The 13,866-nt window shown below is 38.0% G+C and overlaps 1 protein-coding gene across 14 annotated transcripts in view; it reads left to right on the forward strand.

Annotated features, from left to right (window-relative positions):
* csw (corkscrew) overlaps positions 1-13,866 on the forward strand; it is a 183,780-nt gene that overhangs the window by 148,569 nt on the left and 21,345 nt on the right. The window lies entirely within an intron of this gene.

The raw sequence follows: 13,866 nt of genomic DNA on the forward strand, positions 1-13,866 counted from the left end.
GGATTAAAAACTCATTGCGCACATATTGTTGTAGCAATAACGGAGTATTGCATATATGACTGCTGAGTGGAACATCGGCCTATCTCGGCTGAAAGCCCCATTACAGAATTTTTTGTATAAATGCCCGTTTTCGAAATGGTGGCTGAGATAGGATGAAATTCCACTCAGCCGACGAAACGACGATATTTTTATGGATTTATCTACAAATAAATGTTGATGAATGCGATTTAATAAAAAGTTTTGGTCATATTCTTTGAAAGTGTGATAAATTTAGTTGTTACTTTTTTTACTGACTTCAACCAAACTCATAAATTTATTTCTATTTCACCAAATATGAGTTGGCAAAAAATTAATACTCGTCTTTTAAAACATTGAAATACTCAATGCTTTTTATAATATTAAACAGGGTAAAACTGGCATCTCTCCAGCCTCCTAATCCAGGGTGGTAGGCATGGTCTCTATTGAATGAATTGCTGCCAGGGGTATTTTGGGAACGGCGCCTTCCCCATACCGGACCGCTTCGTGAAATAATGATGGCCTTACCACAGCAAGGGGCGCTGTTGTAGCGGACGGTTTTTATCCCTACTTTTAACATTAGACCGCTGAGGCCGCCTTGTTGGACAGATGGTCATATGACCAAGATGAACTTAAAAACTTCTAAAGTAAATAAGGATGAGAAGTAAAAAGCGATGGCGTCGCAAGCCCGGGAGGAAGAAATTGCTATCAGTGATGATTAAAATGCAGATAGCGATGATAGTATGCAGTCAGTGCGCTCAGTAGAGGAGCAGTCTACCAGCCCGCACATAGAACTAACGTTAACCCAACCTACGGCGAGAGCGATCGCTTGGCATGGGTCAGAGAGACAGTGCCCCGAGAGGCAAAAGACGACAATCGGCTGAACCTGACAAGTCTGCTTTTAAGATGCAGGAGGTGGACGGCCCTAACCTCAAATTCTGCTGAGCGGAGAAAAGAGGGAAGTTCTAGAAAGCCACGTAATAAAAACGTAAATGATAATAAGCTAAAGGGAGGTAATGACCGGACTCCAGCGTATTCGGTATTACTAAAGGGAGGTAACGATGAGAAGAAGATGAACAAAGTTGCAAAGCAGGCCTTGTCTGTAGCACTGCTAGATTGCAACAACACCAATAGGTTGGGGTCAACCGAAAGGCAGGGGTGTTGGAATTGGGCAAAAAGCTCAATAATGCTGTGAGTCTAGCAAAGGCTCTTCGAGCAGAGGAGGGAGAACTGTACGTACGGACCCCGGAAACAGCGAAAAAAATGTATTGCGTGAGTGCAGTGGCGGAGAATTTGGAAAGAGACAAACAGCTCAATGGTGTTGTGAGTCTTACAGATAAAAATCCAACACAGTAAAGTGGCGTCGAGCGAGCTCCTCCTGGCACTTGAGGAGGGTTCGTTTGATGTGGCGCTGATAAAGGAGCCATGGGTCTCATCTGGAGGAAAGGTTTCTGGACTCAGCGCTCGCGTATTCAGCGTTTATTACACAAAGACGAACAGCAGGGTAAGAGCTGCAGTCATGGGGTTCAAGGGGTTGTGTAGCGCAATATATAGCTTCTCCAACCCAATTGTCAACCTCACCTTCGAGCGGCGAATCCCGTTTCACTAACAGACGAGGCTCTGGCGACCCCAAGCTCCTCATGGAACTTGGGGGTAGGGAGGGAGGGATGGCCTGAAGGTTCAATGTGGCAATATAAATCGTTCCCGAGATGGTCGGGCCAGCACCTTAATGGTGATGTGTTACCGGAGCGTATCGGATCTGTATCCGACAAAGGACCATCACATCGATAACACTCCCCAAAGCCTTCGGGGAGTAACCTAATCGCTACAAAAACAACAACAGCTGCAGTCATGGTTAGAAAACACCTATACTCGTGTATTCTATCTAACTTCAGCACCGTACACCTAGCAACGGTAGAAATAGTGGGGAAAAAAGAACCGTCCCTTATTCAAACATCCCGCTACATGGCCCATAATGTTTAAGCCCAACAACCAGAAGAGTTCAAGAAGGGTGCAGAGGACGGCTTGTCATAGGTGCGGATGCGAATACGCATCACAGGGTATGGGGAGGGGATGATATAACGGTAGAGGTGAGTTCCTTTTTTGTTATATACTACAGAGTAGTCTACAGGTTGCGTTTCTACATATGTTGGCCCAACGTCAAGCAATATGATTGATAACACATTGAGTTTTGAGCATTATATATCGGGGTATGAACGGAGGATCCTTGACAGGGCATCCTTCTCAGACCATACATTATCAGCTTCAGCACAGAGAAGGGGAAAACCTTTAGAAACCCTAAGGCAACGAAATTGTACAAATTTCAGAAATGGAATACTTGGGCAGCCAAAAGAGGTCACTGCCGTTGGGGACTTCGACGAGTGCAACATCTCTGAGAGAAGATTTAAGGGAAAGTAAAGCCACCATGGCTGAGTAAGGAGTTGATTCTTCTTACAGGGCATGGTAAAGAGATTCTTAAGTTGGCAGAAGTTGCGGAAAATGAAGAGTGCTGGGACGAATATAGAGATCTGTTGTGGATATTTTAACGTGAAATCAACAAGTCGAAGGAAAAATGTCTCTGCGAACATAGAGTACTATAGCGAAACTGCCAGACTGAGGAAAGTCGTATCCAAAGAAAATTCGGTCCAGGCACTGATAAAAAAGATCGGCGGGAAGTGGTCACCCAGTAGTGAAGAGTCCCTTGAGGCATTACTTAGCACACACTTCCCATCAGGAGTAGTCTTCATAGATTAAAAGATGTGTATATAGAATAAAATATAAATGAGGAGTTCAGCACAACATACATACTTTCACCAAAGCCAAGTCAATCGATACTGCATTGCACAGGGTGGTCATAAATATAGAGAAAGCCTTTGAACACCATAAATATGCTCTAGGTGTTTTTCTGGAGCTTTCTCGAAACGAGTAAACATGAACAGTCTCAACTCAATTAAAGTTCATCCCGCCATAACAAAAGGAATCGGCTCGAAGTTAAGCTGCAGAGTGATCCCGTCGCAATGGGGTCTATGTGAGGCAACAAAATCTGTAAACAGTGGAGCGCCGCAAGGTGGGGTTTTAGGGGTGTCCACAGAATTAGCGACGCTGCTTATCAATAAATTGCTTCGGCGGTTCGACGGAGGACCAGTCAAACTGCATATCAGATGACGTTTCAGTCATAATAAGCGGCAGATGCTAACAACAATCAGCTCTTGATGGATCAGGCACTTCGGGATGTACTGGCCTGGGCATATGGCGTGGAGTTAACTACCAACGCGGAAAAATCGATCTAGTATTATTTATTACGAAATATAAGGCACCTAATTGGACCAAGCCTAAGCTTGCAGGTGTAACGCTGCAAGAACAATATAGCCCCAATATATCTAGGAGTCATCCCAAATAATAAGTTGTCTGTAAAAGAAGGAGCGAAGAGAGCCTACGCGACATTGTATGCATGCAAGAGGATGCTAGGAAGCACGTGGGGCCTATCACCCAAACTCCCTTACGGCAATTGTCAAACCCATACTTTACTATGGGGTCCTTGTTTGGTGGCCTGCCACACAAAAAGGTACGAATACCAAAAAACTTGAGGGACATGCAGATTATCAAAGATTAGCATAACGGGAGCCCTAAAAGGTACTCCGACAGTAGCATTGCTTCCCATTCTACACGTCCCGCCTGCAGATCTAATGGCCAAAAATGTAGCGTTAGCCACTGCAACAAGATTCAAGGCCTCGGGCAGCTTGAGTGCAGGCCGTCTTCATCAGCGATAAGCAGCTAAGCGAAACTTTGGGTCATAATAGGATTCTCTTGCACTGGATCACCTCACTGGTCAAAAAACTAGCCTTATTTCTATAAAAAAAAATACAACAGATGTACTCTGACCTGTAATCAACAAGTTACACCATTTTTACCTTACTCGGAGCTTTTGAGGAATTTGTAGGGATTTTGAAACTCAGAATTTTTCGAAAAAGGGATCTAATACGGAAAACATCTAAAGTTTTCGCTTACTTAAATGCGTATTTTTAAATAGTTTGATGAGGTGCGATCTGTATTCAAAGTTCAATATACATATTTATGTTCATTTTATGCAGCTGTTTAAACAAATAGATATTCTCATCTGTTCCATTTAAATATTCTTTCATTATAAGAGCACATTTACATAAAAAAATACTTGCTAATTATTTAAGAAATTATAGTTACATTGCTAATGAACTTTTGCTAAGTAAGTAAACTAATGCGCCAAGGTTGTTATGCCATCTTTACTAGTACTTACATACTATCGCCCACGAACTATACTGAAAAAGGGTTTGTGGTTGAATAGCGATTGTGTGGGGGGTGATTGGGGTATGCTTTCGGTGTTAAGCGCAACAATTGGCTCTGTAAAATTCTATTTATTGCGCCTTTTTTTATTACTTGCTCATAATGCACGGTAGTATAAGTATATACGCATGTATGTTTATATGTAAATAATTATTATTTGCTATACTCATTGAAGTTAACGACTTTATAATATTATAATGTAGGTAACTAAGACGTGGTCATCGGCACCGGAGCAATATTTATCTACCTATTTGCGTATTGTGCTTATGTTGTTTGTAGACAGTCATGCATGATAAAAATTTATATAAAAAAAAAAAAAAAAACAAAAAATTAATAGTGAATTTGTATTTCCATCTTTGGTTATTTTCAACTCTCCGGTATAAACAATACTATATCTTAAAAATATTTAGGTTAATATTTTCATTCATCCCAAATGTTGTGTTTACTATAACTTTGTATTTATGAATGAACCATTGTATTCTCTTTTATTTTACATTCGAAAACAACGGAATATTTTCTTATTTACATAAATTTGTTATTATATCGCTTAACGAGTTTTGTAAACATCTTTTGCGTGCCATAGCGGCACGTGGTAAAATTTTTTCCAACTAACTCTAGCTACAAAAAAATAAATAAATGTAAGGCACGACAAGCTCCGAAGAGATTTTAGGCCGAGCTTCTCTTCCAATTTACGTCGTGCTCCTTTTTAATTTTTCATACAAATTGGCGGGACGGGACCTACATGTTTTATGCCGACTCCGAACGGCATCTGCGAGGCAGATGAGCTTTCACTCAGCGCTTTTCATGGAAGAAATACACTCGGAGCGCTTTCTTCTAATTGAAAACCCTTATTTCTAAAATTTTGATGTTGCTTTGCCCGGGTGTGAACCCAGGGCATTCGGTGTGGTTGGCGGAGCACGCTACCATCACACCACGGTGGCCGCATCTACTCTAGCTACAAGCTGCTGCTTTTATTATACTTAAAAAAACATACGTTTGTGCTTACGTATGTATGTCTACACCCAGAGAAAAAAAGCATGAAATTCTAAATATTTTCACTTAGATTTAACTATTTTTACCAATGGTTTTGCATTTAATTTTCCAAGACGGGTTTTCTCTGTGTGTATTCAACTCTAGCCAGACTTCTCATAAAAAATTCCTTCAAAAAAGCATACAGTGTTGTTAACAACTGTAAAACATTTAAAATAAGCGTAGCTATTGCATTCATGATATTTTAAACAGAATTGCACAAATTTAAGAGAGTGGAGAGTTTGGAGACTTTTTGAAATAAAATCAAAAATCTTTATACTACTGAAATAGCTCTAAAAATAATTTAAATTCATATAAAACGCCATCGCAAATTTTCGGTCCCGAACTCTAGGCAAATATGTATGTGTTTCCGGACTTAAGGGCGGTGTCAAACTGCCGCATCAAGGCTACCAGTAGGTTTATTGTTTTAACCAAGTGTTTTGAGTTAAAACAATACGCAGGGTACCATCAGCCAAAATATAATTGGCTCCAGGAAAAAGTGCATCAAATGGCGCCTAGAGCGCTACTTCGGCCCGGCTCCATAGCCGGGCAGCACAGCAACCAACCAACCATATAAAACGCCTTATTTAAAAAATTGTAGTTTGGAGACTTTTTAAAATAACATCAAATATCTTTATATTACTAGAAATATCCCTAAATATTAGTTTAATTCATATACAACGCCTTATTTTAAAAGTGTAGAGTTTGGAGACTTGCTCAAAATAACCAAAAAACTAAACTGAACCTACACACATGCATATAAACGTAAGCGAAAAGTGCCTAAACTCAAAATGTTAAAACTAAAGAGAGTTGGAACCTTTTTAATAACAGCAGCAGAAACCGAAAATCCTTTATCTACTTCGATTTTTTTTTCAGTGTAATTAAAGCACTTAACTACACGTGCATAATAATAACATGATTAAATAATTATGGTACCTTATTGATTATGTATGTATTTCAATTAAATACAAAGAGCGATTTATATAGTAGCTAACAATTTTAAGGGCGACAATTAGTAGGTACTTAAAACTATTCCCTTTAAATAGTGATAATTGTGCATATTTGATTGAAATTGTTATGGATTTTAAATAGATCATCATTACTTTGAATTATTACAACATTTAAAGAAAAATTAAATGAAATTAGTTACATATTAACTTACATATGTAAGTATTGCAAATGTAATATCTTATATAGATCGAAAGTTTTTAACCTTTGCCTAAAGGACAATCACTATGAAATCACTGCTCACTTTTGAAGTTAGCGGAGAGTTTGGAAACTTCTGAAATATGGCTGAATAAATTTTGACCTATACCTCTCTCACCTCAATTTCCCCATACATATATGGAATCTCTTTACCAAACATTGCTTCACCTGGCCGACTGATTTCAATAAGGGATTTTAGGATTTTGTGCAAATGGTCTAGCACCATTGCATTGCATATTTGCGTAGCATATTTTTTACAATGCACTAACAAAATATACGTATATGCATTTGCTACGCCATTGCAAACACGCAACATGAAAAAACGCAGTTTATTTTTGAATATTGAATAGCAAATCAGCAACTTGTCACTACAAAACAAAATGTGGAGATGAAGAATTAAAAAAAAAAAGTTGTTCACGATCCGTAGCTTATGTTTGCTATAGCACCTCTTCCAACGTCAAATGCACAAAATTCTGAACTCCCTCAATATGAAACTAAGGGAGGAAAATTTTTGAAAACGCATTCATTTTTATTTTAAAGATATAGTTAGATAATTGAGACGTTCTCCTGCCCTAAAGTATTCATCCCTGCGATGTACCTACTCTCAAAGTAAACAGAGGCAGTTGTCATATTGTAACCTTTGCAAATTTTTTTTTTTTGTATATTTCTGCCTCCCTCCTCCGCCAAATCCTTGTCTCTCCTTCGTATCTTTTCTCTTACGCTTTCTCATCGAGTTTTCTCTCTTATATTCCCACTTTCTTTCCTTTGCCTCAACCTCCCTATGTTTGTCTTTATATCTTGCCCTACTCCTGCTTCCACTCCTTCCTATTACCCCACTCGAAGTTCTTCCATTGTTATCTCCATTTCATACTACCACTTTCTTTCCTCTTCCTCACTATCTCTCAATGTTCACCCTCTCCTCTTTCTCCCCTTCCCCAGCTCCCACTCATATATTTTATATTCTCCTCTCTCTTTTTCTAACCTTGGCTTTTAGTATATGTAACTCTTCCTTTCCCTCTCGCTCTTATTGTGAAAAGATATCTCAGAAGTGGGTTCACATATGCAACTAAAATTTACAAACCATCTGCGAAACTATGCGAAATCAACGGAGCTAGAATTTTTAAAATTTATTCATCTGATCTTGAGATATACTATACCAACAGATTTTGTATTCGTATACCCGTATATAAAAGTACCCCTGTACCAAATATCAAGGAAATCGTATCATAAATACGATTTTTTCGAATAGGTTGGCCACTGGCATACTCCCTGAAAAGAAAAATTCTCAAACATTAAGCTAGGCAAAGATAGATTGGGCCCTATCCGGAGAGAAAAGTTTCTCAAATATCAACTTGGTCAAAGATGTAGCCCTCGAAAGGAACGTTTCTCAAATAATAAGCTAGTTAAAGAATTACCCCTGTACCAAATATCAAGGGGATCGAGCCATGAATTCTTTTTTTAGAAGAGGTCGGCCCCAGATTCACTTACCTAAAAGATAACAATGAAAACGGACCCAATTGTGAATCTAAAGCATCCTCAAATCGCCATGAACACACACACACGAAATTTCAGCAAAATCGGTCCAGTCGTTTGGGATGAGTTCGGTCACAAACTTACGTATAGAAGAAGTATATATTAAAATAAATTGGCAATCGTAAAAAACAGAGGCTAAACTCATACATAAGATACTCTACGCAGGCGACCTGTGCCATCTCCAAATACAATGCCCTTACCTATGTTTTTGGCATGACTCAGCACTGGCTAACATACGTAATGGGTATTGATTTGGTAATTAAAAGCCATGGCTCAATCAGCAAGTAAGCCATCACTTCAGGTTTCCTTGAATTTGTTGCCACATAAAAAATTATATAAACTCAACAACAACAATAGCAATAAAAACGAACAGCAATCCTTTCGTTATGGATTTCATTGTTATATTTTTGTGAAATTGTATAACGTTTATAGGAAGCAGTAATCATAAGGTCAACTTAAACCCCCTAACATTATAATAACAACAAAACGCAAACATTTAAACAATGATACAACAGCACCTCATCGTGTGCAGAGAATGCGCGTGAGAGTAAAAGAGAGAGAGAGAACACAAAAATGTTCTCACACAGTTACTCTGGGCTAAATGCAAGTTCCCTTTTTTGTTAACAAAAATTGCATTAACAACAATGCCGTTTAAGCCATAAAACAAGAAACTTGCGAGCTTGCTGCTTTGTTAGTGTGTGTGTGAATTGCTGTGTCTGTGCTGTAGTTGTTGTTGTAATAACGCTTGTTGCTGCTTTGCTCTACTCTTGCTTGAATGTTGCTCTTACCATATTTGTGTGCATTGTGTTGTTCACATAAAAAGCAAATGGGGTAGACGTCTCAGACAAGTATGGAGTAGTCGTGCGTTTGGCTGACAGGCAAAAGCATACTAACTGAAGTGACAGTGGTTCAAAATTGGAATGAAAGCTTCTGAAAGTTTTAAGAGTTTATTGCAGGCATGCTTAACGAACGAAACGATATCATTTCGTTACGATAATCAACGTTAATAAACGAAACGAAGTCATTTCGTTTCGTTTATTAACGTTAAGAACGCCAAATTAACGTTAATTTGACGATCTTAACGTTAATAAACGAAACGAAGTGACTTCGTTTCGTTTATTAACGTTGATTATCGTAACGAAATGATATCGTTTCGTTCGTTAAGCATGCCTGGTTTATTGTGTGGAATAATTATAAGTAGTTTGTAAAAAAAGAATAATAGTTTAAAATGTTAAGAATTTAGATATTTCGAAGAAAGGTGTTACTCTTTTAATGATCCTAACTTTTACATTTCAACTTCCATTCTACGGTTTATTGAGCTATAATAGCAGATTTTTTAAAATTATAGTACGTCGAAAAAACTTTAACAACTTCGTGTAATGTGACGACTAAACAAACGAACTTAGTGACGACATCCGCCAGTGTCTTTATTATAACCACGCTATTTGCGCGTTACGGATGTGGCACTTGACGGGTGTGACATTATGTACATTTCGGACGACCACCACAATTTAACGGAAAATGACTGTCTACTTCCCCAACACTCCCCTAGACCTTCGGGGTAGTTTATGTATGTGATTTTCTAAAAAATGTACTTTTATAAGTATGTGCGTAACAAATTTTACTTCGTTTTTCGATGTGCAGAAATATAGGTTCAAACAAGAAGCGCAAAATAAGCTATATTGGTTCCAAACTTCAAATAAGCCATTATTTTCCTTATCAGATCATTTTTGAAATATTTGCGGTAGTGAATTTTCATATCCTTTAAAAAAAAAAGTTATCAAAAAGTCCTAATTTGTAGGTACGTTAAAAATCAATGAAGGTTTTAAATAACTAGAAATAAAAAAGAAACAAAATTATTAAAAAAATACAAAAAATATTTAATAAAAATATTAAAAAAAAAAAAAATATTTTAAAATTTTAATGAGCTCAAGGCCGGTTTTAAATAAAACAAATGAAACAAAACAAAAACATATTCATTTGTTTTATTTTATTAAAACCGGCCTTGAGCTCATTAAAATTTTAGAATAGTTTATATTAACGGCCAAAAACATTCTACATTAAAAAAAATAAATAAATAAAAATGTATTTAGGATTTTAATTGTATGTTCATCATTCGTAAAATTAAAGGAGTTCTGGACGCTGTGCACTCCTTTTCCTTTTTTTTTCGTGATAAACTATTGTATTTTTTTATTATGATAGAATGAACTAAAATAATTAATAGTAAGCTGATATTACAGCTATTTCGATCCTGCCAAAGATTTCGTCAGATATCTTTGTATTTTAATATCGTCCCCGATTTGTTGTTCGTACTCGAAATAGTAATTTAATAGGGAAACAAATCGTTGTGTAAAAATTGACTAAAATATTAAAAAAAAAATTTTAATAAAAAAATATTGAAAAAAATTTAAAAAAAGTATAAAAGAAATTATTGTGTGAAAAGTGACTAAAATATTAAAAAAAATTCAAATAAATAACTAAGTATTACAAAAAAAATACAGAAAAAATAATAAAAAGAAAAATAAAGAGAAAAAATAAAAATAAGAAAAAAATGTTTAAAAACGAGAAAAGAAAAAAGTAGGTAGGTTGAACTGGCCGGTCCATGAGGACCTCACATAGACTGATTGAGTCCGTAGTGTTACCAGAAATTTTTTTTAACGACCAAACTGAAAAACCCTATCAAAAACCAGGACCTATGTTATAAAATAACTCCGTCCTCTTGACAAATACTAGAAGCTTCCTAGGACTTAAGCCACTTGCTGCTTCTAGATCTGACAGCTGTATCACTCCTAATAGCTGAAGTCTTAGCCTGGCAAGTGCAGGGCACGAGCACAGAACGTGCTCGATCGTTTCCTCCTCCAACCCGCACTTCCTACACCTGCTATCACTGACCAAGCCTAATTTAAAGGCATGTGACCCCAGAAGACAGTGTCCAGTCAGAATACCCGTCATGAGTCTACAGTCCTCTCTTTTTAATGATAGAAGCAACTGTGTTAGTCTAAGGTTGTAAGACCTACACATAATCTTCGACACTTTACAGCCCCGCGCTTGAACCCACGCCTTTCCTGCTTGGTCGATCATGTGCACCTCTCGCCTTCGCTTAATCTCGCCCAATCTAATTGGGACGTCTACGGAGCAAGCTTCAAGGGATGCGCTCTTTTTAGCTAATTCGTCCGCTTTTTCATTCCCATCTATTCCCATATGCCCTGGGACCTAATATAGATGTATGCTTCTCCCTCTCCCGATTCTCCCCAGAGACTGCTTACACTCCAACACGCATTTAGATGCTGTGCTATGCGAGATTATTGCATTAATTGCTGCTTGACTGTCAATATAAAAGTTAACACGGTTGCAGCTTAAGCTATTCTCTTCCAGGGTTTCTACTGCTTTGGTTACGGCTAATATTTCCGCTTGGAAAACGCTACAGTAATCCGGCAGCATGTAGGATCTGCTTATTTCCGGATCAGCGCAGTATACCGCAGACCCTACTCCTTCCACTATTTTGGAACCATCGGTGTACACATGTATCGCCTCGTCCGCCATTTGCGCACCCTTGCGCCAACCGTCCACCTCTATTGTGGCCTTAAGATCTCCCTCAAAGTGCAGGTAGGGAATCATGTAGTCTGTTCGTCTTGTGACTGATGACGCTATACTACTATGGCCATAAGGTCGGCGCTCAAGCTGCCCCGAAGCATCGAGCCTGGTTGTGGTCGATAACGCTTTGTTCTTTGCTACCAGGTCTACAGGTGGAATGTGCAGAATGGCATACAGTGCAGCCGTCGGGGTTGTTTTTAGGGCTCCCGTAATGCAAAGCATCGATAGTCTGCATACCCCCTCTAATTTTTTGAGGTATGTTGTTTTTTGTGTAGCTTTCCACCAAACAAGAACTCCATAGTATAGAATAGGGCTTACAATCGCTGTAAAAACCCAATGAGAAAGAGAGGGCGATAGGCCCCACGTACACCCCAGCATTCTTTTACATGCATAGAGTGCCGTTGAGGCATTCTTGACCCTCTCCTCCACGTTGAGCTTCCATGACAGCTTACTGTCTAGTATGATTCCTAGATATTTTGTGCAAGGTTTCTCCTGTAAGGTCACCGCTCCTAACTTAGGCCTGGTCCAATTTGGGACCTTGTACCTCTTTGTAAACAAGACCATATCCGTCTTCTCCGCATTGACTTTCAGCCCGACATTAGATGCCCAGGTATGAATATCCCGAAGCGTCCGATCCATCAAAGAACTAATCGTTGGAAGGAATTTTCCACTTAAGACAATTGCAACGTCATCTGCGTAAGCCGTAAGTTTTACGGGTCCCTCATCGAATTGCCTGAGCAGTTGGTTGATGACCAGTGTCCACAGCAGATGTGATAGCACCCCTCCCTGCGGCGTGCCCCTGTCCACTGATTTCGTGGCCTCGTACAATCCCCATTGTGATGTAATCTTTCTGCAATTTAACATGCCGCCGATCCATCTGATTAAGGCAGGATGTACTTTAATGTAATTAAGACCATCCATAATCGCCCATTTTGCAACATTATTGAAAGCCCCGGCAATGTCCAAGAAGACTCCTAGAGCATACTCCTTATATTCCAGGGATTTCTCTATGCTTATTACCACCCTATGCAATGCGGTGTCTACCGACTTGCCTTTGGTGTACGCATGCTGTGTTGTGGAGAGCAGCTTTTCATCCACGTTGGACTTTATGTACACATCTATCAGCCTCTCAAAGGTTTTGAGCAGAAATGATGTTAAGCTAATGGGTCTATAGTCTTTGGGATACACGTGACCGATCTTCCCCGCCTGTGGTAGAAAAGCTACACGAGCAAACTAGAAAAAAAGAGAGAAAAAAGGAGATACAAAAAGCAACAGGAAAATAATATTGAAAAAGGAAAAGTATCACTAAAATTGTATTAAAAAGAAAAAATATAATTTTGTTCGCTAAAAAAAAACAATTAAAAAATGGGAACTAATAAGTTTTTCAATTTTTTATTATTTCCAGTTGGAATACGTTTATTAACAATAAAAATATAATCGATTATCTTCAGAGTGTTTCATATGAATTAAAAATTTAAATCTGGTGACAGTTAAGTACCACTGTGTGACATTAGCTGTATTCGCCGCTCATAAGTAGCACACTCTTTTAGTTGTAGATTTAAGTTTGTATTTAGTGTTAACGCATTCTCTGGTTTTGTTTGCTTTCTCAGCACAAGTTTGGGGGTTTTATGGGTTGACTCGACTTAAGTCGTCTGTTCTAGAATGATGTTGAGTGTAGGCACTATTGTGGTTCAGAAATGTGTGTTTGTATGTGTATATTCTACACCTATTTTTAAGTATAACTTAATATGAACGTTTGAACGGGCGTTTGTGTATTGCACTATTTTTGCCGCTTTATAGTACGCAATTGCATTGCGAAGCGAAACCGTGTCATTTACTCGTGTGACGAGCAGTGTGCTTTGTATATAAAAAAAAAATTTTATTCGTATATAAATTTCACCTTCAGACGAGTTAAATTATTTGTGCAACGATATATTACGTATTTTTTGGCAGCATTTTTTATGTAATTAAATGTTTAAGTTTTCTGGCTATTTTTGACATACAAAAAATTAAGCTGATTTCAAACAAAAAAAAAATTGTATAAGAAATTAAAAACAGAAAAGAAAATGTAAAAGAATTGTATAGAAATTTCTAAAATTGGAAAACTGTAAAACAAGCAAAATTTTAAACAATTTATAAGTGCGGCATTTTAAAGTGACGTGAAACGTG

This window comes from Eurosta solidaginis, chromosome 4, assembly GCF_040869045.1.
Source record: "Eurosta solidaginis isolate ZX-2024a chromosome 4, ASM4086904v1, whole genome shotgun sequence".
Taxonomy (NCBI): Eukaryota; Metazoa; Arthropoda; class Insecta; order Diptera; family Tephritidae; genus Eurosta; species Eurosta solidaginis.